Here is a 12,104-nt window from a genome sequence, read left to right as displayed (position 1 = left end):
CTAAGGTCAAGGTCAAACTTAGAGGCCAAAGGTCAGATACAAGAATGACTTCGTCCGAAGCATTTCTTCTTCATGCATGGAGGGATTTTGATGTAGCTTGGCACAATTATACACCATCATGAGACGAAGTGTCATGCGCAGTTCCCTTCTTTAGAATTACTTCCCTTTGTTGTTACTGTAAATAGCTTATATTGTAACTTTTTCATTACTAGTCGTAGGGAAAAATTGAGACCACTTTTCTGTAGTACAACATGCATGCTACATCCAATTTTGAGGTCTATTTTGACCAATTTACCAATTTCTACCTGGTAAAGATTTTTGTGTGGACTTGCAATTTTTTTTTTTTTTTTTTTTTTTTTTTTAAAGATTAACTTCCCTTAGTTGTTACTATAAATAACTTATATTGTAACTTTTTTTATAATTGACCGTAGCGAAAAACCAAGACCACTTTTCTGTGGTACAACATAGTTACTTTCCAATTTTTGGTGTATTTTAAGGTATCTCTACAGTCTGGCACTCTTGTTCCTAAGAATTTCAGGTTTAAGTTGTGCTGCACTTTCACTCTATCTCAGTTATTACTGAATGGATTTGATTCATACTTAATTAAAGTAATTGTTCAGCATCATCACCCACATCATATGACTCAAGGTTCATAACTGTGGAACAAATTGTTATGAATTATTCCCCCTTTTTACTTAAAATTTTAGGTTAAAGCTTTAATGCACTTTTACTCTATCTCTGTTATTACTAAATTGATTTGATTCATACTTAAAAGTAGTTGTTCAACATCATCACCCACATCATATGACACAAGGTGCATAACTCTAGCACTAATTATTATCTTCCCCCCACCCTTTGGGAGAGACATATTGTTTTTGCCCTGTCCGTCCGTCCGTACCTCACACTTCATTTCTGAGCTATAACTGGAGAACCATTTGACCTAGAACCTTCAAACTTCATAGGTTGGTATGGCTTATTGAGGAGACAACCCATATTCTTTTTGGGGTCACTTGTCAAAGGTCAAGGTCACAGGGGCCTGAACATGGAAAACCATTTCCGATCAATAACTCGAGAACGACTTGACCCAGAATGTTGAAACTTCATAGGATGAGTGGTCATGCAAAGTAAATGACCCCTATTGATTTTGGGGTCACTCCATCGAAAGTCAAGGTCACAGGGGCCTGAACATGGAAAACCATTTCCGATCAAAAACTTAAGAACGACTTGACCCACAATGTTGAAACTTCATAGGATGATTGGTCATGTAGAGTAGATGACCCGTATTGATTTTTAGGTCACTCTGTTGAAGGTCAAGGTCACAGGGGCCTAAACATTGAAAACCGTTTCCAGTCAGTAACTTCAGAACCACTTGACCCATAATGTTGAAACTTTATAGGATGATTGTTCCTGCAGAGTAAATGACCCTATTTGTTTTTGGGGTCACTCTGTTGAAGGTCAAGGTCACAGGGGTCTTAACATTGATAACCATTTCCTATCAATAACTTGAGAACCTCTTGACCCAGAATGTTGAAACTTCATAGGATGATTGAACATGCAGAGTAAATGACCCCTATGGACTGTGAGGCTACTCTGTTAAAGGTCAAGGTCACAGGAGCCTGAACATGGAAAACAATTTCCGATCAATAACTTGAGAACCACTTGACCCAGAATGTTGAAACTTCATAGGATGATTGAACATGCAGAGTAGATGACCCCTATTGATTTTTGGGTCAGTCTATTAAAGGTCAAGGTCACAGGGGCCTGGTCATGTAAAATAATTTCCGGAAAATAACTTGAGAACCACTTGACCTAGAATGTTGAAACTTAATAGGATGATTGGACATGCAGAGTAGATGACCTCTATTTATTTTGGGTCCACTTGATCAAAGGTCAAGGTCAAAGGAGCCTGAACAGTGACTTGAGAACCACTAGGCCAAGAGTGTTGAAACTTAGTGGGATGACTGGACATGCCAAGTAGATGATCCCTATTGCAGCCAACCATCATTGTCTCTTTGACTTTCGCTCCTGACCCCTATTGACTTCTTGCCTATAGAACTTTGCATTGGGAGAGACATGCGCTTTTTTACAAAAGCAATTTCTAGTTATGAAATTGGTGCCAGAGTAATGCACCTTGTGTCATATGTGTGTGATGCATTTTCACTATATTTCAGTTATTACTGAATGGATTTGATTCAAACTCGAAGTAGTTGTTCTACATTATCACCCTCATCATATGACACAAGGTGCATAAGGGCTCACATGGTTTATAAAGACTTACATAGGAAAAAAAATTGAAAAAGCTCTTGTCCAAAACCACAGGGCCTAGGGCTTTGATATCTTGTATATGACATCATCTAGTGGTCCTCTACTAAGATTGTTCAAATTATTCCCCTAGGGTCAAATATGGCTCCGCCCTGGGGATCACATAGACTTATATAGGGATTTTTTTTTTGAAAATCTTCTTGTCCAAACCAGAAAGACTATGGTTTTGATATTTTGTAATGTAGCATCATCTAGTGGTTCTCTACCAAGTTTGTTCAAATTATCCCTCTAGGGTCAAATATGGCCCCGCCCCAGGGGTCACATGGTTCATATTGACTTACAATATAGGGAAAAACTTAGATTCTTCATGTCCACAACTTATATCATTCAAATTTGGACCACATGGTATTGTATAGTTTTGAGTGGCAAGATGAACTTTGACATGAGTTGACCTTGATCTTGACCTAGTGACCTACTTCCACATTTCTGTAGCTACAGCCTTCAAATTTGGACCACATGCATAGGTTTGTGTACTGAAACAAACTTTGACCTTGTTATTGACCTAGTGACCTACTTTCACATTTTTGAAGGTACAGGCTTCAAATTTGGACCACATGCGTAGTTTTTTGTTCCAAAATAAAATTTTGACCTTGATTTGGACCTCGTGACCTACTTTCACATTTCTGAAGGTACAGGCTTCAAATTTGAACCACAAGCATGGTTTTGTGTACTGAAATGAACTTTGATCTTGATATTGACCTAGTGACCTACTTTCACATTTTTGAAGGTACAGGCTTCAAATTTGGACCACTTTCTATAGTTTTGTGTTCCAAAATAAAATTTGACATTGATTTTGACCTAGTGACCTACTTTCACATTTCTCAAGCTGCAGCCTTCAAATTTGAACCACATGCATAGTTTTGTGAACCGAAATGAACTTTGACCTTGAGATTGGCCTAGTGACCTACTTTCACATTTCTGAAGCTACAGGCTTCAAATTTGGACTGCATGCATATTTTTATGCCCCCGAAGGGAGGCATATAGTTTTTGAACCGTCTGTCCGTCTGTCAGTCTGTCGGTCTGTCAGTCTGTCAGTCTGTCCGCAATTTTCGTGTCCGGTCCATATCTTTGTCATCAATGGATGGATTTTCAAATAACTTGGCATGAATGTGTACCACAGTAAGACGACGTGTCGCGCGCAAGACCCAGGTCCGTAGCTCAAAGGTCAAGGTCACACTTAGACATTAAAGGATAGTGCATTGATGGGCGTGTCCGGTCCGTATCTTTGTCATCGATGGATAGATTTTCAAATAACTTGGCATGAATGTGAACCACAGTAAGATGACGTGTCGCGCGCAAGACCCAGGTCCGTAGCTCAAAGGTCAAGGTCACACTTAGACATTAAAGGATAGTGCATTGATGGGTGTGTCCGGTCCATATCTTTGTCATCGATGGATGGATTTTCAAATAACTTGGCATGAATGTGTACCACAGTAAGACGACGTGTCGCGCGCAAGACCCAGGTCTGTAGCTCAAAGGTCAAGGTCACACTTAGACATTAAAGAATAGTGCATTGATGGGCGTGTCCGGTCCATATCTTTGTCAACCATGGATGGATTTTCAAATAACTTGGCATGAATGTGTACCACAGTAAGACGACGTGTCGTGCGCAAGACCCAGGTCCGTAGCTCAAAGGTCAAGGTCACACTTAGACGTTAAAGGTCATTTTTCATGATAGTGCATTGATGGGCGTGTCCAGTCCATATCTTTGTCATTCATGCATGGATTTTAAAATAACTACGCATGAATGTGTGGCACAGTAAGACAACGTGTCGCGCGCAAGACCCAGCTCCTTAGGTCAAAGGTCCTAAACTCTAACATCGGCCATAACTACTCATTCAAAGTGCCATCGGGGGCATATGTCATTCTATGGAGACAGCTCTTGTTGTGTTCTGAATTGAAATTTGACACTGATTTTTACCTATTACCTACTTTCACATTTCTCAAGCTACAGCCTCCAAATTTGAAGCACATTCATAGTTCTGTCTATCGAAATGAACTTTGACCTTGAAATTGATCTAGTGACCTACTTTCACATTTCACAAGCCACAGGCTTTCAAATTTGGACCACATACACATTGTTTTGTACCGAAAAGAAATTTGACCTTGATTTTGACCTTGAGCTGGTCTTCAAATTTGGAACCTTCAAAAATGGCTCCGTGGATTGCGCCAAGATCACTCTGTAATCTCTTGTGAGGTTAATAGGTTAAAGGTCAAGGTCAGATTAAACCAGAATGGTCGAACTTTGTTTACAGTGAGCATATAATTTCTGTTCCTTGTGCAATTACTATATGCATCAAGGGGGGCATTTCGTGTTTGACAAGCTCATTTGTCAAGCCCGCTTGTGGAAGCGAAGGTATGGTTGTCCAAATGGATGTTAGGTGTATGTGCGTGTGTGTGCATCTGTCCAGATTTGTTTGTCGGGACCATAACTTTGACAGCTTATATTGTAACATTTTTATGCCCCCCTTCGAAGAAGGAGGGGTATATTGTTTTGCGTCTGTCGGTTGGTCGGTCGGTAGGTCGGTCGGTCGGAATGTAGACCAATCCGTTTTTCTGGATGATAACTCAAGAACGCTTGGGCCTAGGATCATTAAAGTTAATAGGGAGGTTGGTCATCACCAGCAGATGACCCCTATTAATTTTGAGGTCAGTATGTTGAAGGTCAAGGTCAAAGTGACCCAGAATAGTTAAACGGTTTCCGGATGATAACTCAATAACACTTGGGCTTAGGATCATGAAAGTTGATAGGGAGGTTGGTCATGACCAGCAGATGACCCCTATTGATTTTGAGGTCAGTATGTTAAAGGTCAAGGTCACAGTGACCCTGAACAGTTATACGGTTTCCGGATGATAACTCAAGAATGCTTGGGCCTAGGGTCATGAAAGTTTATAGGGAGGTTGGTCATGACCAGCAGATGACCCCTATTGATTTTGAGGTCATTAGGTCAAAGGTCAAGGTCACAGTGACCAGGAACAAGAAAATGGTTTCCGGGCAATAACTCAAGAAAGCTTGGGCCTAGTGTCAGGAAAATTGATAGTGAGGTTGGTCATGACCAGCAGATGACCGCTATTAATTTTGAGGTCATTAGGTCAAAGGTCAAGGTCACATTGGCCAGGAACAGTTAAACGGTTTCTGATCTTTTTGTCCGAAACCACAGGACCTAGGGCTTTGATATTTGGTATGTAGCAAAATCTAGTGGTCCTCTACCAAGATTGTTCAGATTATTTCCCTGGGGTCAAATATGGCCCCACCCTGGGGGTCACATGGTTTATATAGAATTATATAGAAAAAAGCCTTGAAAAGCCTCTTGTCCAAAACCACAGGGCCTAGGGCTTTGATATTTTGTATATGACATCATCTAGTGGTCCTCTACTAAGATTGTTCAAATTATTCCCCTAGGGTCAAATATAGCCCCCCCCCCCCCCCCCATTTGTAATGTAGCATCATCTAGTGGTTCTCTACCAAGTTTGTTCAAATTATCCCTCTAGGGGGTCACATGGTTCATAAAGACTTGTATAGGCAAAAAACTTAGAATCTTCATGTCCATAACCTACATCATTCAAATTTGGACCACATGTATAGTTTTGAGTGGCAAGATGAAGCTTGACATGAGTTGACCTTGATCTTGACCTAATGACCTACTTTCACATTTCTGTAGCTACAGCCTTCAAATTTGGACCACATGCATAGGTTTGAGTACCGAAACAAACTTTGACCTTGTTATTGACCTAGTGACCTTCTTTCACATTTTTGAAGCTACAGACTTCAAATTTGGACCACATGCATAGTTTTGTGTTTCGAAATAAAATTTGACCTTGATTTTGACCTAGTGATCTGCTTTCACATTTCTCAAGCTACAGCCTTCAAATTTGAACCACATGTATAGTTTTGTGTACTGAAATGAACTTTGATCTTGAGATTGACCTAGTGACCTACTTTCACATTTCTAAAGGTACCGGCTTCAAATTTGGACCACATGCATAGTTTTGTGTACCGAAATAAAATTTGACATTGATTTTTACCTAGTGACCTACTTTCACATTTCTCAAAATACAGCCTTCAAATTTGAACTCCATGCATAGTTTTGTGTACCCAAATGAACTTTGATCTTGAGATTGACCTAGTGACCTACTTTCACATTTCTGAAGCTACAGCTTCAAATTTTGACCGCGTGCATATTTTTGTGGTCTGAATTGAAATTTGACATTGAATTTTCTCAAGCTACAGCCTCCAGATTTGAACCACATGCATAGTTCTGTCTGCCGAAATGAACTTTGACCTTGAAGTTGATCTAGTGACCTACTTTCATATTTCTCAAGCCACAGCTTTCAAATTTGGACCACATGCAGTGTTTTGTACCGATATGAAATTTGACCTTGATTTTGACCTTGACCTAGTCTTGAAATTTGGAACATTAAAAAATGGCTCAGTGGTGGGTGCCAAGATCACTCTGTGATATCTTGTTAGGTTAATAGGTTAAAGGTCAAGGTCAGATTGAACCAGAACGGTAGAACTTTTGTTTACAGTGAGCATATAATTTCTGTTCCTTGTGCAATTACTGAATGCATCAAAGGGGGCATTTCGTGTTCGACGAGCTCTTGTTTTTACTGGTCATAGGGAAAAATCAAGACCACTTTTCTACAGTACAATATGCATGTTACATCCAATTTTGACGTGTATTTTGACCTATCTCTACTGGTAAGGATTTTTGTGTGGACTTAGATATTTTTTAAAGATTTTCTTCCATTTGTTATTACTATAAATAACTTATATTGTAACCTTTTGCAATCATTTTTTATTTGGCATAAGTGTTTGCCTCACTGAGACAGGGTGTCATGTGCAACTCCTAGTCCTTTTGATCAGCTTGCGGGCTCGACATGTTGCCCGTGGGCATCTAGTGTTAGCCCCCTGTCACACAGTGATATGGTGAGCTTTCGTGATCACCCTTCGTCTGTTGTCCGTCGCCAGTCCATCCATCTGTGCGTCATCATTTTCTTGTCTGCACAATAGTGGTTTCATTTATGATTTTATTGTACCCCCCCGACAACAATGTTGTAAGGGGGGGTATACTGGTTTCAGGTTGTCTGTCTGTCTGTCCGTCTGGCCGTATGTCCGTCTGTCCGTAGACGCAATCTTGTGCGCACCATCTCTCCTTATCCCCTTGACAGAATTTAATGAAACTTCACACAAGTGATCAGTACCAATAGTAGTTGTGCATGGGGCATGTTAGGTTCTTTTAGAAAAAAAAATTGCAGAGTTATGGGACTTTGTTTTTTTGTTACTGTACTATATACATAGACACAATCTTGTGCGCACCATCTCTCCTCATCCCCTTGACACAATTTAATGAAACTTCACACAAGTGATCAGTACCAACAGTAGTTGTGCATGGGGCATGTTATGTTCTTTTAGAAAAAAATTTGCAGAGTTATGGGACTTTTTTTTTTTTTTGTTACTATACTATATACATAGACACAATCTTGTGCGCACCATCTCTCCTCATCCCCTTGACACAATTTAATGAAACTTCACACAAGTGATCAGTAACAACAGTAGTTATGCATGGGGCATGTTAGGTTCTTTCAGAAAAAAAATTTGCAGAGTTATGGATTTTGTTTTTTTGTTACTATACTATATACATAGACACAATCTTGTGCGCACCATCTCTCCTCTTCCCCTTGACACAATTTAATGAAACTTCACACAAGTGATCAGTAACAACAGTAGTTGTGCATGGGGCATGTTAGGTTCTTTCAGCGACAAAAATTGCAGAGTTATGGGACTTTGTTTCTTGTAAACATACTATGTACATACAGTCTGCATATGCAATCTTGTGCGTGTTTTTTGTTACTATACTGTATACATACAGTCTATATACATACAGTCCACATAATTATGCAATCTTGTGTGCGTCAAATTGCAATGTACTGTGTCAGTGCATGCGGGGGGTACATTCATCACCTTTAGTGATAGCTCTAGTTTTAACCAAACTTGCACACAATTTGTATCACCATAAGATCTTGGCTCCTTTGTTGAAATGGCCATATTCCGTTATGGGTTCCAGAGTTAGGCCCTTGAAAGGTCCAGAATTAGCTATTTTTAGCTCACCTGAGCCAAAGGCTCATGGTGAGCTATTGTGACCCCTCAGTGTCTGTCATGCGTCGTCCGTCCGTCAACATTTCCTAAAAAAATCTTCTTCTTGAAAACCACTGGGTAGAATTACACCAAACTTCACAGGAATGATCCTTGGGTGGCCCCCTTTCAAAATTGTTCAAAGAATTTCATTCCATGCAGAACTCTGGTTGCCATGGCAACCAAAAGGAAAAACTTTAAAACCCAAAACCACAGGGCCTAGGGCTTTGATATCTTGTGTGTAGCATCATCTAGTGGTACTCTACCAAAATTATTCAAATTATCCCCCTAAGGTCAAATATGGCCCCACCCCGGGGGTCACATGGTTTATATAGAGTTATATAGGGAAAACTTTGAAAATCTTCTTGTACAAAACCACATGGCCTAGGGCTTTGATATTTGGTATCTAGCATCATCAACCGTATTTTGGTGTGTATAGGTCGCACTTTTTCTACCCATTTTGCTGCCTGAAAAAGTTCCTGCGACCTATACGACAGAACATTGCCAGCAGGTTTTTTTTCGGGCCAATTTTCTCACCATAGCTCTCGCAAAATTACGTGCATCTGTTACGAACGAACAAAATGGATAAAAAATATCAATATCGGCGGCTTTTCAACCAATAGCGGTTACTTTCAATAAAATATATCGTAAATAACCCATACAGACTATTAAAATTACGAATGACTTTAATTCAAAGATGTTTTTGCAGTCTGAATTACGTTTGTTTCTACTTTCGTTTTACTGGACGCCATTGACATGTACTCCGGGTTGGATAAAATCTGGACAGATCCGTCCTCCATTCCAAACATTGTTTATACTAATTCTTAGCGTATTAAAAAACTTCAAAGATAATTTTTTACTTTTGATTTTTAAATAAAAGAAATAAATCCAAACAGAGATATTTTGTTAATCTTTTTACTCAGAATCAAAAGAACGCGGTTAATTACATGACACGGAAAGGTGTTATAATTGCTGTGGAAACAATTCACACTTAAACTTGCATGATAACAGAATGTAAACGCAAACCGTCTGCTGCCAATTAGTGTCAAAAAGCCGCTTTTCTTTGATGTAGTCTGTTACCGATACTACTGTTGGTACGAAACAGTTGGGAACGAAAATAACACTGTCCGATTTCCACCCATCAGGTTCTGATAATAATTCAGTCCGCGGCATCAGTATGGCCGCCGTCATAACTTTTTTGCCGGTAAATATTAAATATTGCTGGGGAAAAAATCCGAAATTTAACTGCGACTAATACGCTAGAAGATAAATTTTCCGACCATTTCCAGAGCAAAAATTAGATGCGGACTATACATTACCGCGACCAATACACACCAAAATACGGTAGTGGTCCTCTACCAAGATTGTTCAAATTATCCCCCTAGGGTCAAATATGGCCCTGCCCCAGGGGTCGCAAGTTTTACAATGACTTATATAGGAAAAAAAGGTTTAAAAATCTTCTTGTCTAAAACCACAACACTTAGACTTTTGATATTTGGTTTGTAGCATTGTCTTATGGTCCTCTACCAAGATTGTTCAAATTATCCCCCTAGGGTCAAATATGGCCCTGCCCTGGGGGTCCCAAGTTTTATATAGACTTATATAGGAAAAAGCTTTAAAAATCTTCTTGTCTGAAACCATACGACCTAGGCTTTTGATATTTGGTATGATGCATTGTCTAGTAGTCCTCTACCAAAATTGTTCAAATTATGCCCCTTGGGTTAAAAGAGGCCCCGCCCTGGGGTCACTTAGTTATAATGTGAGTTATATAGGAAAAATACTTAAAAAATCATCTGATCCTATTTCCAAGACTATTTAATTATGATTACCTGATGACCCCAAGTAATATGATGTCACTTGATTGTGACCTTGACCTACTGACCTTATTTCTTGTTTTTTTAAGATACAGCCTTGAAATATTGATGACTTACACAGTTTTGCACACAAATCGTAAAACTGAATTCATTGACCATGAATGTGCCATACTGACTTTCTTAATATTTTATCATCGTTTTGACATTTGAAACATGTAGCTCGTATTACTCAGGTGAGCGATCCAGGGTCATCATGACCCTCTTGTTACCTTTTCTGCACAATTGCAGTTTCATTTAAGATTTCATTTTAACCAAACTTGCACAAAACATGTATCACCATAAGATCTTGGCTCCTTCTTGAACCTGCCAGATTTCATTTTGGGTTCCAGAGTGAATGCCCCTGAAAGGGCCAGAATTGGCTATTTTGACCTTATCTGCACAATAGCAGCTTCATTTATGATTTGAATTTAATCAAACTTGCACAAAACTTGTGTCACCATAACATCTCTGTTCCTTTCTTGAACCGACCAGATCCCATAATGGGTTCCAGAGTGAAGGCCCCTGAAAGGGCAAAAATTAGCTATTTTGACTTTATCTGCACAATAGCAGCTTCATTTATGATTTGATTAAAGCAAACGTGCACACAATGTGTATCACCATAAGATCTCAATCCCTTTTTAGATGCCTTGGTGTCCGGCTGTCTGTTGGTTAACATTTTCCCTTCCGCTCTGTAACTCTTGAACCCCTTAAAGGATTTCAAAGAAACCTGACACAAATGTTCACCTCATCGAAACAATGTACAGAGTACATATTTCGGATGGCTCACTTCAAGGTCAAGGTCACACTTCGGGGTCAATAATTTTGACCTTCTTTTCATTAAGTGCAGTGATTACAGGCAAGCAATATAGGGCCATTATGGCCCTCTTGTTATTTTTTTTATGCCCCCAAAGGCAGGCATATTAGTTTTCGACTGTCTGTCCATTCATTTGTTAGTTTGTTTGTTTTTCACAACATAAACTTTTTGCATGAAGGCACTTTACTCACGAACCACTGCACCTAGGACCTTCAAACTTCACATGCTGATAGTACTTATTGAGTACACAACCACTACAGACTTTGGGGTCACCAGGTCAAAGGTCAAGGTCACCAGGTCAAGGCACTGCGGGGGCATTTGTCACCATTAGTGACAGCTCTTGTTTTCAGCAGAAAAGTTGATGCCATTGCAAAACTGACCTTGCAAGACCTGAAGGACTGTATGCAGGCCAAATATCCAAACCTATTCACCTGAATTGAATTGCTGTTAACTCTCCCTTCTAGCTCTGTGGATGCAGAGCTAGGATTATTTCAGTGTTTAAAGTTGTTTCTTTTTTAAGTCATTATTAGTTGAAATAATCCTAGTCTTGTTTTATTGCACTTAGATAAAATTGTTTTATTTTCTCTGTTTTTTAGGATGAAAATTACAAAAAATGACTGGAGATCTTTGCTTAGTTCTAGCTCTCTGAGTGATTTGATGTTAATCCACTCAGAGACTGAGTCTGTTGAGAAGTTTGATCCATTGGATTCAATATTATTATGGAATTCCAGTGGTAGTAGGGCTAGGAGACCATTCTGCAATGATAAAAAGGTAAAGAAATTTACCACATAAACCAGCTGAACAGATTATGGCACCATTACCTAGTATTTGTTGTAGTGTGCCAATGAGAGCATTTGTCCATTCGGCATTGGATTATGTGGGACCTTCCATAACTGTCCAAGGTCGAGGAAAACGGCCTCAAATTTGATATTTATGTCTGTTTACTTGTCTGAACACATGGGCTGTTCATCTTGAAATC

General features: G+C 39.4%; 1 long non-coding RNA gene across 2 annotated transcripts in view; it reads left to right on the top strand.

The window, feature by feature from the left end:
* LOC123553725 (uncharacterized) overlaps positions 1–11,856 on the top strand; it is a 30,029-nt gene extending 18,173 nt beyond the window's left edge. For both annotated transcript variants that reach the window (XR_008369148.1, XR_008369149.1), the window contains exon 6: positions 11,722–11,856. This is a non-coding gene — a long non-coding RNA (uncharacterized LOC123553725). The remainder of the gene's footprint in view (positions 1–11,721) is intronic.
* Positions 11,857–12,104: the final 248 nt, after the last annotated feature.

The sequence above is a fragment of the Mercenaria mercenaria genome, unplaced genomic scaffold (genome assembly GCF_021730395.1).
Source record: "Mercenaria mercenaria strain notata unplaced genomic scaffold, MADL_Memer_1 contig_3059, whole genome shotgun sequence".
Classification (NCBI taxonomy): Eukaryota; Metazoa; Mollusca; class Bivalvia; order Venerida; family Veneridae; genus Mercenaria; species Mercenaria mercenaria.
The sequence above is the reverse complement of the archived record's forward strand: the minus strand, read 5'-3'. Positions and strand labels throughout refer to the sequence as shown.